Source organism: Oryzias melastigma, linkage group LG8 (assembly GCF_002922805.2).
Source record: "Oryzias melastigma strain HK-1 linkage group LG8, ASM292280v2, whole genome shotgun sequence".
NCBI classification, from domain to species: Eukaryota; Metazoa; Chordata; class Actinopteri; order Beloniformes; family Adrianichthyidae; genus Oryzias; species Oryzias melastigma.
In genome coordinates, this window is record NC_050519.1 from 11424688 (window position 1) to 11441086 (window position 16399).

At 37.9% G+C, this 16399-nt stretch overlaps 1 long non-coding RNA gene across 1 annotated transcript; it reads right to left on the reverse strand.

Moving 5' to 3' along the window:
• Positions 1-1346: 1346 nt before the first annotated feature.
• LOC118599026 lies at positions 1347-4386 on the reverse strand. The gene is made up of 2 exons (XR_004948282.1): positions 3703-4386; positions 1347-1999 (listed from the first exon to the last, which is right to left on the reverse strand). It is a non-coding gene; the product is annotated as an uncharacterized LOC118599026 (long non-coding RNA).
• Between the last annotated feature and the right edge of the window lie 12013 nt (positions 4387-16399).

Sequence of the window (16399 nt, forward strand, 5' to 3'; positions counted from 1 at the left end):
TTCTTTAGTCCAAAAATAAAATCCAGAAATCTTCTCGGCCGGGGATGGGGGGGCGCGTCGCTTCTGCGGCTGTGCGCTCAGCCGGTGGTGCGCGCTTTTACGCACGGTCGGACTCTGATGGATTCCTTCTGTGGGGTCTGTCAGCACCGGACCGTTGTTTTCCCTGTTTGTTTGTCTTGTTTTCCGAAGCGGTCGGGGGTGCGGCCGTCAAAGTTGTGGTCCACAATATGGGCTGAGGAGCTACACGTTGCTGCAACTTGAGTTGGAGTTTTAAATTCGTCACCCCACCTGCCGCCTGGGATTGGCTGGAGCAAATCACCACTTTTTCCCTATTGGCTCAACTTTTTCTGCAGGCTCCAGTTTTATGATTATTTTCCTTTTGACTGAGTTTTTGCTGGAACCACAAATATATAAGTTATGTAAATAAATATTTCATTAGAAGTAAGTAATTAAAACACTTAAAACACATTTGGAAGTTCCTCTTAAAAGAAATACCACATTAATATAGAACTTTTTTTGTGTGTAAAAATATAAATATTACCAGAATTTTTGACAAAATTGCAAGAATTATTTTAAAAGTTTCAGAAGATTTAACCAAAGTTCAGCAAAACATTATAAAGCAAATACAACAGAGTAATTATTGTCCTCAAAAATTGTGTTATTTCAAAATAAATTGAGTGTTTTTAATTCTTTCTAAACAAAAAAAGTTTGCTCGGGTATACAAGTAGATGATTAGTCTACTGTGCATCATTTTAATGTTTTAGTGGCAAGGGAAAAGAAGAGAGGGGTACATTTGAATATAAGTAAATGTCTCTGTGTCAAACGTTGAGTTCCATGTTAGAACTTGCAAGAACCTTGATAAGTCCAATTTTTCTTGGGCCTGTGTGATTGCTGTAAGAGTGTTCATTAACTTAATATATATAAAAAAAAGGAAGTCAATTTGTTCTGGCAGTCAAATCCCCCAAAAGTTACTTCTCACATCTAGTGAGTCATCCTTTTTATGACATTAAAAGCACATTATAGAGTAATGCAGATAAGCAGGTAGATTAAATCACTGCCTTCATTGCAGGTGTCTTTGTTCATGTATTGTGGGATGATTTTTATCACTAGCCTCCCCATGAAAAGACAAGGTATGTTTGTGCTCCGCGGCAGTTTGCTTCGCTCCATGCACACTGCAGTTGGCTGGAGGAAGACGAGTGCTTGTGGAAATAAAACTCCTGCTTACACAGAAAGAGTTCACTGCAGGCAGCCAGAGTGAGGATCACATATTAAGGTAAGATGCATCCATTGTTTTATCTGTTTCGTTAAAAAAAAATAATAAAATAAGGCAAAAAAAATTGCTTTGTTTTTTTTTTTTATTCATAAAGGAACTCAAAAATGTAACTGTCCTTTAGGTCAACTTGATGCTTTCGTTTTGTAGCAGCTGTTGCAAGAGGAAAGGAGTCAAGTTCAGAGTGTGTTTGTGCGCACGCGTGTTCGTGTGTACATGTAGAAGAGCGGGACAACAGTTAGTCGTAAAGCATGAACGCTTCAAGCTCTTCCTGCAGGATCAACTGAGTAAGCACATGTGCAGCATGAATGAGTACATGTGCAAAACATGTGGAATTAAAGGGATTTCAATTCATTCCTGTTGTTTGTGCTCATATATGTTGCATCCATGCTGGATTTTATTATGTATATAGGTATTAATCTCTGATTTAGGTACTTGATGGGGTTAACTGCTGGATACATTATGAAATATAACATTTGTTTCTCGGATTTCTAAAAAAAAAAAATCTGATGAAAGACAGCTTCTGTTCAATAAGATTATAATTTTTGACCATAAAGACAAACAAAGGAGACAGGAAACCAGATTCAAGCCTTCCTCATGCATGCTTAGCTGTGGGGTTTTCTTGATTTTTAGAGGAAATAGCAATGAAAAACATGAAACCATCCATGAACCTGAAGCGTCCCCAAAACTTCGGGAAGGTTTTGATTATCCTCCTATTGTGAGATACATCTGAAAAAGAAAATTGTGGAAAAGATTGTCATATTTTTGGAGAGGACGACGAACGTGGCCCCCCTCCCCTTTCTCTTGGGCCCAAGTTGCTTTTATGCCACATGTAAATTATACTCCACGGCTTCTAATGTGCATACAAAATGAAATTACACAGCCGCCCACAGGAATCTTTTTCCCTTTGGTCCCTGCTTCTGTGTTTTAATACAGTCAGGCACATTTCTTCACTGTGGCCAAGTTACTGGACGGTGTTGAGCATTTTCATCGCCACAGAACTGCACTTTAAAGAAGAAGCGTCAGATGTGCAACAATGGAAAAACCTTCAGTAGCACACAGAGTTCAAATAGAAAAATCACATGTTGGAACAGCTGTCCTGTAACTGCAAGATTCAAGAAGTTAAAAATGGAAGAATTTCTATCAAAACGCCTTTTACATTATTTAGACATCAGTGCTTCAGTCAAACTAAGCCAAACGGCAGGTCTTTATTCTGTCAAATACATAGAAAGCGGTGAAGACTGGCATCCCTTTTATGTTAATTAAGACAATTTTATCTGCTGCAAACTAGATTTTACCTTTGCATCCCATCAAGCAGACAACCTTTAACCTTTTTTGCTATGATCGCTAATATGTTGAACGTTCAAGAAAGTGCTGAACGCGCTTTTAGCATATGGTGTTCAGACTAGAATATTGCTAAACGATACTGACGCACAAACCTACAGTTAGAAAAGGCTTGGTGTAAAATGTCAAAGTGGTGCAAATCTGGCAAATCTCGTTCTTTCAGCTCCATTCCAATATATGAAGACTAGGTGTCATATAACCATAATCATTACTTTCTCCTTTGTGATCAATTTTCAAACAATTGGCTCTTCCATGAAGCGTCAAACGTCACTACCACATCTGAGTCCCTGATTGGTCAAAGTTTGACCTGGTAAACCTCTCAGGACCTGGCGTCCACATACGTGGACATCACATTTTGAGTTATATTTCCACAGCTGTTAATTATGCCAAACTGGGGCTCTATGAATACATGTTCAGATGGTTAGCTCAAATATTAGCTCGGGTAGAGGCTAACTTGAGAATGCATTTTGTACATACAAACATACAAGCCCCATATGCGTCTATACATGCGTTTACATTGACTTTTTAGAGCAGGGGTGTCAAACTCAATTGCAAAGGGGGGCAAAGTCTAAAACACACCTTAGGTCGCGGGCCAAACACGATAAACATTTATTGAACACTCTAAAACTCAATTTTTAAAACTTTTAAAACGCAACCTTTTAACATAACTATGAATAAAAACAGGCAGGGATATTATTCAAGAATAAATCAACGTTCCGTAAATAACTTTTAATATTTTACTCTCCACAAAAAAATATTTACAAGCGCAAGGTAAAATTGGGCCATTAATAACAATAGAATAAAATTATATGGAGGGCCGGATCCGGCCCCCGGGCCTTGACTTTGACATGTGTGTTTTAGAGGAAGTGGTTGCTTGACGCACCCTAACTTTTTGACCATTAAAGTGATCAACATGATTCATCTGATCCTGATACAGAAAGAAGCAGCTTGTGCCGATATGCAAAACTATACACAGGAAGACAAAAAAAAAAAAAAAAAAAAACTACCACAAAAAACACTATAACTATAAAAGAGACATAAGGCTTGGTTCTGCTGTGAGGGAACAATGTATCAATAAATTCTTATACCAGGAGCCAGCTCAGCTGCAGAACATCGCCACAGCGACCGCCTACACCAGACGGCAACAGGCCCCACTCCACAGTTATGAGGCGGCGATGCTGGACCCCAGCCGCCCTGGCAAAGGGCGAGTAGCGTGGCAACAACCACTGACCAAACCGGCAAGCTGTGGTACAAAACAGGAAATAAAATCACTATAAAATGAAGGTTAAAAATAGATACATGGCATGTATTTTAAATTATATAAATGAAAGTAGGTTCTTTAAAAAAAGAAAAAAAATTGAAAAATAACAATAAAATCACTTTTATGTAAAATAACCTAAAGGAATGTTCAAAATGCTGGTTGTAAACCTCTTCGTCTTATCATCTATGGCTTTTGAGGCCCTGAGCTTCTCTACCAGGCTGTTCCAAAGGCAAAGACCACAATGGCGGAACAAACCCTCACAGTAGGTTTTGGTCCTCATCTTAGGGACGACTAAAAGCCTGGCGCCAGAGGACCTGAGGGACCGCCAGGGCTCAAAATTTAAAAGAAGATCCTTGAGATAAGAAGGCCCAAGACCATTAAAACATTTAAAAACCACTAAAAGAATCTTAAAGTAAAGTGTTGCAAATCAGCGCATCAGAATCCGCTGGAATCCCATAAATTGCGTAAACGGTTGAAGTCAAAAGAACGTCAACATTGGAGCAGTTTCAAGGATTGATAGTTTTTGAGAATACAAGTGGAGAGCTAAAACTGTTTCAAAAAAGACATTTCTGTTTTACAGCTTCAATGAAATGATTTGACTTTCACATTTGAGATCAAAAGGAGCAAATTTTCCAGCCAAGTTCACCTACATGTCAAATGAATCTCCCAGTGCTGAGAGCTTACACTTCCCAGTTTTGCTCCGCCTCCACTTTTCCCAACCGCCCCGATCTTTGCATGACGGATGCTTTTCCTTTCGGGCTCTCCACACAATGCATTTTCCAGGTTGTCTACTTAGCAAGGTGGAGGACTTAGGAATGTTTGACTTTGCTTCTAATCGCAGTCCATCCCCCATGACAGCTGCTGCGCGTTCAGCCCTCCTTTTAACCTCTGACCTCAAAGTATCCTAAATTCACTCTAATAAAACAACATAATGAGGGGTTTACCGAACCAATTCGAGGTTTTATTAAAGACTATAATAGTAAGAAGGAGCTATAAAGGGTGTTTTTATGAAAAAAAAAAAATTAAAGGAAAGAATTTATCCAGAAGTCTCTATGCGTTTGGCTATCAGTCCCTTTAGGGTATAAATGTCTGGGGGAAAAATATTTTGAATGTTTCCAGATTATTTCCTGTCACATAAGGATTTGTGAGGCACTGGTATGAAATCAATGTTCATTTGAATTTGTTTGTACAGAAATGGATGCATTGACAGTTGCTAGAGTTGCTCACTGAGAACTGTCAGTGTCTTTTAGGTTCCCTCTCTAATCCATAGTGTTCTGGGTCTTGGCGGTGTAGAGCTTTCATTAGACCCATCCCTTCATATGCACATTTGTGAGGCCCAAAATGGTTTCGTTTATGACAGGAGAAGGTTTTTTCTCTTAAAAAAAGGGATCATTTATGTTTCCAAACCATTGGAGACTGAGCTCCGATGTCTAAAATCCTGGTTAGTTTCCTCAGATATGACAGCCTAACTGCTTAGATGTTCAGCAGGATGACACTTTCCATGACATATCTTGTCCCGGAGGAATGTATGCGGTTTCTCTCTTTCTTTCTTCAAGGACAACGTCGAAAAAAAACTTTATTTTTTTTGTCTGATTTTCTTTTTTGCTGGGTTGGTTCTCATCCATAAGTTGCTAAATTTGCTTTTAACTTTGAAAGTGCAAAGAGCTGCTAGTCCAACTCTTGCTCCACAACACTATTTTCAGGCTTTATCGGACTTTGCCTCTTATCTGTTCACGCCACTGAAACAAGAACGAAACAAACTGCTCCGCTCATTTCTGCGTTAATTTCCAGAAATCAGGACTTTTTAAATGCCTGCGCAAATGTGGAAATGCAAGAGAGAGTGGCACACGTTAGAGCGCAGAATCCCCATGTGTCCAATTCACATATAACAGGATCATTTTGAACTATTAAAACCATTATTGGTGAAGCGGATCAAATTCTCTAATTAGGCTTCAAGTAAAGCAGCCAAGACTTTGGATGTTTATTAGCTGCAGTTAGTCCGTCCGTCTCCAGCCAGTCTGCAACCTTTAAAGGAACTTTTACATTGAAAAGTACTTCAGCACACCTGCTGCTAACCACATGAAGAGTGTTGCAGTCATCTTGATGAGCTTCATATTACATTACATGATACAACTTACGTTAGAAACTTTCCAAATAGCCGGTCCGCTTATTCCATTTTGTTGGTAACCATGAGAAACACCAGATTCCTAGTTTTTCCAAGTAACTGTGCACATATGCTCTCTGTTGTCAGGGCTTATCCTTACCCACCATAAACTCCCACCATGCTCTGAATTACAGACTAAAAAATGGTGTTGCAACATTATCCATAGATTAACACCATGCTTACAAACTCTGCAACAGCGCAGAGCCTCAGATCTGGTGTCAAAACGGATCAAATGGAATCAAAATGCCTCATTGGGGTATGCGTCATAGCTGGACAGAGCAACCGAATTTTGTTCTCAAGAAAAAAGCATTGTTGGGATACCCTATTTATTCAAGGCACACAAAGAGCAACTAAAAACCTGTGTTTTTAAAGACAAACTCTTATGTAAATTGTGTTTTTGGCATTGTTTTTGTCATGATAGAGGGTATATGTAAAGGAAATAAATCTTAAAATTACAATTTTGAGTATTTCTTTATTCAAATAGCCGTGAATCAGGAGAAGACGCAAAACTCAGTTGGTAAAAGCTTGAGGTTTACATGTTACTAGCACATACGAACTCCCTGCTCCTCTCCATTCCGATGCATCCACTTGTAGACGACTAGATCCATGTACGTCTCTGTTTTCTGTTTCTGAAATGGTATCTGCTTCTGTACAGCTAAAAAACTCCAGTAGTGCTCGCTACTTTTTGTTGCATTGCTAATGTTAGGTTGTGAGGGGCCGTAAGCTAGCAGGAGAGAGTAAACAGATGGACAATGGAAAGGGAGCGGGTTTACTCCATGCCAACAGTCCCGCCCACAACTCAAAGGTCAAATTTCTACTGCTGCCCTGCAGAAACTAAGACTACTAAATTATTATTTTTTTATTTTAGATTATTTTTTTTTACTCAATTTAAAGACCACAAGGAACACTTTTAAAATAATTCAAAAGATGATTGGAGTTGGACTTAATTGGCACATTTTCAGTTAGACCATACTTTGGATCCATCCATCCATTGTCTACCTCTTTTGTGTTCAGTCCGCAGACAGCAGTCTGGGTTTTCTGACTCTTCTTCCAACTCTTTTGGGAAGATACAGATGCATTTCCAGGCCAAAACAATGACCTCTGAGTAGCATTCTCACCACAAGATTAAACCAGTTGAACCTCTGCTGACATTCCTGGATGTGAAGAACCTGTGAAGAAGCTGATTTAAGAACTCCTCTCAGGTGATTCGGCTTTAAACTCTCTTTGAGGGGGAGACCTCAGCCACTCTTCAATGGAAGCTCCTCTCTGTCATGTGTATTCTCTGTGCAGCAGCCACATCTCATGCAGGTGTAGACTCACTGATCATTAGGGAGCCATGCTTTCTGCCTCAACATACTGGTGCAAAGTCTATAAGTCATTACTTCAGTGGCTGAGCGCAACTAAAATAAAACATAATCTTAAAATATTACCAAAACAACATGAAGCAATAAATGTTATTTCAAGATATTTCATATATAGTTTTTCTTCTGTTTACTTTTTTTTGTCCATGGAGAACCCTTTTTGTCTATAATCCATGACAGGCTGCAAAGCTCCCCTACCAACTGTCACACTGGTATCTTTTGCCTCAGGCAGGAAAAAAAAGGAAGCGCTCCCTAACCGTTTCCACTGGTTATGGGTACTGGGTATTTCCTGGTAGCAACTTCACTTTTTCTAACTGTTAAAACATGCAAAGTAAAAAAAATTGAGTGGAGCATCTCTGCGTAGTCCAGTATTTTTTTAAGTAGTTCATTAAGCCTGTCCTGTGATTTTATATCATTTTTTTAGGTTTTTGTTTTGAGTGAAACTGTAGGTCAGAATGGGGAAACTGGACGGTTATTTCAGATTTTCTAGTTCCAGCTCTCTTATATCACTTTATTATCATTTTTCAGATGTCTTGAATTTCAAACAAAACAGGATATGGAAATATCAGGCAGAAAAAACAAAAAAAACATAGGTTCTCTTTGGGTTTACTTTAGGACTGACCTTTTCACTCATGATGGGATTTGGCCCTTCCTAGAGGTTGTTTGTTTTTTCTCTTTTTTTCTCTAATGTAGCCTACCTAATACCTAACACATTAGCTAGTTTGGGTCACACCACTTAAGGGCACAACGGAGCATTTGACCTCCGCTCACTGGAAGCTCTGTTCAGCTGTGAAGGCTATCAGTGAGTAGATGAAATTACAAATCAGCGGAAGATCACCAGCGTTGGATTCCATTCACCTTGACTTACTTCCTTGTTTTGTGTGCGTCTATGTTCTGACTCCCTCTTTTTTGCTGCCATCACTTTCATATTTAAAGTTTCTATGATTTTAGTTAAAAAAAACGACTTTTTGATTATGGAAATGAGTTACTAACAGTGGAAATGAAAACAGATGCAAACTCAAAAGAATTTTTAATTCGATGTAAATGCAAAATACTAACTTTTGCCAAGGTAAAGTAACTCTGCTAATTTGGGTGGCAAAGAGGAACAAAAAGGTGAAAATAAGAGTTTCTCATACACAAACATTTAAAATGAGGAGTTAATACTCTTACAATATTTGACAAGATTTCAGCTTTGCATCAACAAAAAAAACATCCATTCGATTCGTGATGCAATGTACGACCATGGAAACAATTATGACTTTGGATGTGTGGACGAATGTACCTATTGCACGTTTTCTTTTAAGCCTGGAGATTTTTATGGAGCCAAAAACAAGGAAATGAGAGAAGTGCCCACCCCCTTTTCCTGCCGCTTGCTACTAATAGAGGCCCCTGAGACAGCTTTGCCTACATTTAAAGCAGAAAATAAATCCATTCGGCTATAATGTCCCTCATTTGCCACGATGCCGTTTCATGCTACTCTGCAAAAATCTATTATTCATATGTGTCAACACTGGTTTGCTAATTGCCTTTTAACCAACTTGTTTGAGGGAATTAAAAATTCTCTAAAAGTGTGTGCACACTTATTCACATGCACACTTTATACTACTCCTAGCATGTTTTATAAATATTTTTTTTTGTTAGTTGATGTCAGAATCAATCAGAAACAATGACACTGGCTCCTCCACCTAACAATTTTAGCTTGACTTGTGCTTTTACAGCTCCAAACTTGAGCATGTGAATTTATGACAGCGGTAAAATGAGCTTCTGGAGTTAATCTTCTAATGACGTCTCTGTGCCCCTGCCATCCACACGTCTGTGTTTGAGCCACAGGGAGCAGTCACTGTGGAAGGACTTGCTCCAGACATATTCTTGTTTTTAGGAGCATGTTTTCAAGACTAGACTAACATATATTTGAGGTTAGGATTGTTAAATTGCTTTTAGAGTGCAGTGTGACATGAGGGTTGGACATAATATTATAGATGCATGAGAACCATTGCTAGTGGCATTGCCTGAGAGAAATATTTGGTGATTTGGAACAGAATCCTCACACAACTCAGCCTGTGCTATAACATGGGGAAGGTAGCTGGTGTTTGTTTTATAAAATGTTTTTAAACCCTTTATATTGTTTATTTAAAAGTATATAATTTACTTTTTAAAGCAAGTGGTCTATATTTTGCATGAAGTACAAAAATGTCAGTCACAGAGTGCGCAAGTTGTCCCAATTTAAAAGATTTAGAGAGATCTATAATGTTCATTACAGATACATTTCAACTTTGAGACAAAATCCAAACAGAAAGAATCCAGGAAATCCCATTGTATGTTTTTTTTTAAATCATTTATTTGTATAACCGTGCACTAGATAATTTGTATTTGGGTGGGTTACATTTTGCATAATGTAATCCTGGTTGTCAATGACAGATGTCAAACAGTTCTTGTAGGATTTCACCAGGTTTGCACTGTAGCTGTTATTTTGGTCCATTCTTCCATGCAGATCTTCTCAAGAGCAACAAATTACTTTCAAGAAGGGCTCTTGCTGGCTAACATAGACTTTAAGCTCCTTCCACAGATTCTCTATGGGGTTATGGTCATAACCTTCATGATTTTTCAATTTTTTTTTTTTAAATAGCTGTGTTTGGGATTATTATCATGCTAGAACAGGGGTCTGCAACCTGCAGCTCCAGAGCCACATGTGGCTCTTTTAACTCTCCATAGTGGCTCTCTGGCTGAAGAAAAATAAAATAGTAATATTAAAAAAATTGGAGATGAGCTATTATTTTAGCAGGATGCTAACGTTTTTGGCTAATTTGTTATCTATTGACGTTTTTCTGGGATAATTTAGAATTTAGCTCTTATTTTAGAAACAGGCTAATTTTTTGACTAATTTAGTTACTGAGGAATTTGGGCTATTTAGGAGTTCAGCTAGTAATTGAACAATGATCTAGCCTTTTTTGGGCTAGTTTGGCCCCTAATTAAATTTTTTTATGCTAATTTGGAGTTTAGCTTAAATTTTAGCAACATGCTAACATGTTTCGCTAATTGTTAACTACAGGAGTTTTTAGGCTAATTTAGAGTTTAGCTTTTATTTTAGCAACATGCTAATATTTTGGCTGATATAATTTACTGAGGAATTTTATGCTAATTTAGAGTTCAGCTAGTAATTAAGCAACGAGCTAGCTTTTTTTTTTTTTTTTTTTTTTTCTTTTTTTTTTTCTTGTTGGGCCTCAACTGAAGGTAAAAACGTTTTTTTCAAAATCCCATTTTGAGAAATGCTAGTTTCTTTTTTGATTTGTGCTTTTGTTCATTCCAAAAAATAAGACATCATTCATATTTATTAAAAATAAATAATTAAAGTCATGAATGCAAATCCAAATTTCTTAAAGGCTTTAGCAAGCCCAACAAGCCCAAACGCCTCTTTTCCTGTTGAGGTTGCCGACCCCTGTGCTAGAAGATCCAGCCACTTTTCTTTCTCAATGCTTTCACTGACAGAAGAAGGTTTTTGCCCAAAATCTCACAATAAATTATTTCCTTAATAAAGCTCAGTCGTTCTGTACCCATTACAGAAAAGCAGCATCAAACCATGATGTATCCACCACCATGCTTTACAGCAAGTAAAGTGTGTTTTGGATACAAGTTATCATTTTTCCTCCACAAAGCACAGCGGTGGGGCGTTTATACAAAATAGTTATACCTTGGTTTTATCTGACCAGAGGGCCTTCTCCCAATCCTCCTCTGGATCATCCAGATGGTTTCTGGAAATCTTTAGACAGGCCTGGACATGTGGTGTTACTGTGGTTTCAGCAATCTTTAGATCCTTGAGCAATTCCCCCCATGTACTTCTGGCCTATTTCTTCATCTTTCTTAAAATCCTTTGTACCCCACCAGGTGAGATCTTGCATGAAGCTCCAGGTGGTGGGAGATCATCGGTGATCTTGTATTTCTTCCATTTTCTAATAATTGTTCCAACAGCTGATCTCTTCTTATCAAACTGTGTGCATATTGTAGATTGGTTGATCTTAGTCTTGTTCAGGTGTACAATGTTGTTCCCAGTGTCCTGTGACAGCTCATTGGTCTTGGTCATGGTGAATAAGTTGCAGCCTGACTGTTTAAGAGTGTGGACAGGTGTCTTTTATACACATAACCAGTTCAAGCATTAATACAGCTAATCAGTGGAGGATATGAGAGCTTCTTAAAGAAGAAGTGGCGTGTCTGTGAGGGACAGAAATGTTATTTTTTTGTACAATTTACTAATTTTCTATATTTAAAAATCATTGAATGTGGTTTACTGGATTCTTTTGAACAGTTGACTTTTATCTATAATGGACATTACAGACCTCTCTGATGTATGCACATATGCATATATTTGAGATCCAGACACTGCTTGTTGCTACATTTATGTGATGTCCCACTATACACCATACATAACACTTGCCGCCTTTTTTCTTTCTATCTCAACTGTCCATCTTCCCTCCTCCTTCCTCTCTCCTCTCCTGGTTGCAGTTGTATTTGTGCGCCTTGGGAAGATTACAAAGAAGTGCTTTGTGAGGGGATGCAGCTGCTGAAATCTGACTAGATCCAGCTGAAGAGAGAAGAGAGCAGGTGGGTCAACAACGCCACCCTGCTGTTCCCAGAATATCAGGCTGCAGAGCTTCGCCACCCTCCCCCACACAGACATGCACCAACACATGCACATCCTCAGACCTGCCAACCAATAAACATTACATTGAGTCAAAATATGACCCCAATCAGCGTCAACAAAAAAAGTGGCGCTGAAAATGATGTATTTGTGTGAGATGACATCAATCTTTCATGCAGAATGTTGATAGATAGTTCAAACACCAAAGACAAAATCATTCCCAAATCATCTTTTGCTTCTTAATTTTACGATTAATACTAGTTTTGGGAATACAAAGCAAATGCTGTAGAAAGCAGGAAGATCCTGGCAGCTTTTGAAGTTCAGATGTTAACAGGTCAGGATGCTGCCAAAACGTTGGATTTCTGCATCTCAACGAGGACATCGGTAAGATGACCCTCATCCGGCTTTGCACAGCTCACAAAGAAGTGGTAGGAGATGGGAAGAGGAAAGGAATGGGGAAAAAAGAGAGGAAGTCACACAGGCAGGCGTCCTTGCTCTTGTCAAGGTGGATCGGATGTCATACCATCTTCTTTGAGGGGGGGTGCACCGATGCAACTCAAAATCCAAAAGTTATAAACACACTCATTTAATGTTGACGTCAAAGTTATTTTTTAATGTACTTTTATAAAAACTAATAAGCGTGAGAAATTTTTAACAAAACAATTTTTGTATTAACTTTTTCATCCGTCTTAATCTTAACATGTTTCCAAAACAAGCATTTTACATTTCAGAAAAATTTTTCACTTTTAAATGTATTTTCCATATTTGTTAAACATGGTTCTACTTTGTATCCAAACTGAAGGTTTTTGACGCACATCCTCCTCCCACACAGCTTTATGTTTGCATGCCCAGCCATGGATGCATTATTCAGCAACACTGATGACAGCAAGGCATTTCTGACTGTCTGACAATGCACAATAAAAAAGCTCTGTTCTGTTTTTTAAACAAAATCAAGATTTTTCTCCATTAGGTAATTCTGTTTTTTTTTATTTACGCAGTACCCTTTAGTTCAGGGGTCGGCCAGCTTTAACAGTAAAAGAGACATTTGGACTAGTTTTCTACTGATCAAAATCTAGAAGGAGCCATATAGATTTACTTTAGCCTTTAGAGCCTTAAGAAATTTGGATAATTCATTACCATTTTAAAAAAATAATAAATATGAATTATTCATATTTTTTGGCACGATCAAAATCAAAAATATGAAAGGAAACTAGCATCTCTCAAAATGTGAGTTTTTTTTTTTTTTCATTTTTACTGTTTAGTAGGTAAAAATGAGTAAAAATAGTACACGCCAAATTAGCCAAAAAGCTAGTTCGTTGCTGGATTACTAGCTAAACTCCAAAAAATAGCCTAAAATTCCTCAGTAAACTAATCTACTAAAAAATGTTAGCCTGTTGCTAAAATAGAAGCTAAACTCTAAATTAGCCTAAAAAATCTCAGTAGATAACAAATTACCCAAAAACTTTAGCTTATCGCTAAACTTTTAGCTAAACTCCAAATTAGCATAAAAACTCAGTAGTGGCCAAATTAGGCAAAAAAAAGCTAACTTGTTCCTTAATTACGAGCCTAAAATTTCTTAGTAAACTAAATAAAAAAAAATTAAAAACTTACTATTTTTTTCAGCCAGAGAGCCACCATGGAGAGATAAAAGAGCCACATGTGGCTCTGGAGCCGCAGGTTGCAGATTCCTGGTCTAGCTGAATTAAAAACAGTCCCACTCTTTTTTTTTTATCAAATCTGAAGAAAATTCATTTTTTAAGTCAAGAATGTGGCAAGAGTTTATAACAAGTTTAAATGAGACAGTGCTGCCCTCACTTGATGCACTTTGACATCTAGTTACTGAATGCATGAACTGCAATTTGCATGAAAGTTACCAATAAAGACTTGCCTACCGCATCTTTCATGTGCATCACCAAAACGTAGCTTTTTTAGACGAACGTCACAGTCTGTAAATGTATTTTTGTTCCAAAATTTGAATAATTCTACAATATTTTTTAAAAATCTTTGAGTTTTTACATTTTTACACTTAAGTTTTATTCAGATTCTTTGTCACCCCGTGTTGAATTACTACAGTGGTCGAGACCCACCATTGCAACAAAAAAGGTAACTGTGCAAAAAAAAAAAAAAAGAATTTCTGTACATAAAAAGAAACACTTGCTGCAAATAATTGTGTTTGCAGATTGTGTTTTATTTTATTTACATCAGTGTTTCATTTTATTTGCAGCAGTTGCTTTAATTTGTAGAGTTTCATTTTTGGTTTACACAGTTACTTTTTTTTTATTTTTATTTTTTTTTTAACTTTGATGGCAAGTCTCAGCCACCATAATTCATAAAATCTTCTTTTTCTATTTCAAGTATAGATAATTCACTACACCAAGGAGAAAACACCTCTCTTTAAGAGCAACTAGTAAAACATAAAACTTACTGTACATTCTTGTTTATCTCAATGAGTATTCTCTGTTGAGATGGCTACAGCCTATCTTCAGTGCCTTCCTTTTATCTGTCACACAGTTAAACTAAATTAGCAAACTTCTTGTGTGTTTTTTTTCCTTTATAAATTGTATCAGCATCAACAAGATTTCCTTTCATGTTCCAGCTGTCTTCCACCAGTCCTGTTGCTATAGTTCTATCTGAACACTGAGTTCTGTCACATGATATCAGTTCCATCCTAGCACCATCACATGCTCCCACCAGGCTCCTGGCTGCCTCTTGCATCAGTAAGGAAAGTACATCTTCCTGTAGAGCTCCAGGCTATTATTCATCTCATCTGATGCTTTAGCTCATGTGACCAAAAATTACAACACATTCTAGATAATTGATTGTAAAAATGCAGACTTTTTAGCCATCTGGAGAGGATTTTTTTTTCCCAAAAAATTTTAGAGTGTGGGAATCTCAAGAACATGTCACTGCTTTGTATCAAACCACAACTATATCATCAGCCTTGTGCTCACTTGAGAATATTTTAGATGTAGGTGATTTTTTTTTGTTCTTTTTTTGGAACCGATTCCTGCCCCATCACTGTCATTTAACCCCATAAACACTAATTCATGTGTCTTGTTATATTTGTTTAAGGTCTGTAAACGTATCCAGCCCTTATGTGTGAACTTTAAAAAAAAAATGAAGCCATGTGGTGGCAATGATCAGATGCCTCCCAGTTTAGTGCTGTATCATCTTAACCGACGTCGGGCAACTGCATCAAATGAAACATTTCGCTTCCACATCCTTGCAGTGTGAGAGTAATGGCCTCCACATTGCCTGGTGAAGCATCACCCCTGATTGCCATCATTCTCACATCTGCTTCCTGGAACAGCAGCATGGAAGTCTCCAAAGAGCTCCCAGTGGAGTGTGGGGCATGTGTGCTCACATATGAGGCAAGAGTATGAGACGGCGGCTTGCCGGTGTGGTTTATTTTCAAAGGGTTGAACTGAGGATGTGTTGAGAGGTTGAGGAGTTGAGAGAGCTCTCTGCTCTCTGGTTTGGGTTTCACCTCCCTGGGACACAGCTGGGGGGCGCTGGGTTGGGGGGGAATGTGCAAAGATTTTGTATTTAGACAACAGCACAAACACGACAGAATTTCATTTTCTGTGTCCTTGAGAGGCGGAAAAAGAGGAAGACGTTCCCGGCTTTTGCAATATCTACTTCCTTTCTAGCTGCAAATCCTTTTACATTTTTTTTCCTTCACAGCCTTAAGCATCGTGTAAGCAAAACAAACATGCAAACAACCAAATTGAGCTGCAGCAGAACAGGGAAGTAGGTCCTCCACACCAGCACCATTTAACTGTCATATTTACACCATTCATTTCCCTATTTCTCTGCAGCCGCAGAAGCATGTGTAGTGATAAGCATCACTCCCCATGGCTCACTTTGCATTGAAAAAGAGGTCTGGGTATTATGGAAAAATGCATATGGGTAAAGTAACGTTATTTGGTTATTCAAAGCTTTACCTTGCTCTTTTCTGGCCTACAGGTTAATGTTCTCCAGCTGCCACGGTAAGCTGGGAATTTTTTGAATGCAAACTAAGATGCAAAATTCAACATTTGCATTACAGTACTATTGCAGTCCAGAAGGCAAGAGCCGAGTTAGACCTGGACATTATTTAACCTCAGTATTTGAAAAACATCAAATTAGCCTCAATGTGTAGCTCTCTAATCAATAATGCTTTAATTAAATCTATTTTTTCTTTTTTAGTTTGCTTGCTTCTGTCGCTATTTTTACTTTTATTATTAACATCCACATCTCCCTTCCAGTTACCTGGCTCCCAACAAGCTACGTTTTTTTAAACAAATACCGAACATACAGATGTTGTGCTTTCTTTTTGTCCCTGAACCACTTATTTGTTTTTGCTTTTTCATTTTTATTTTAGCCC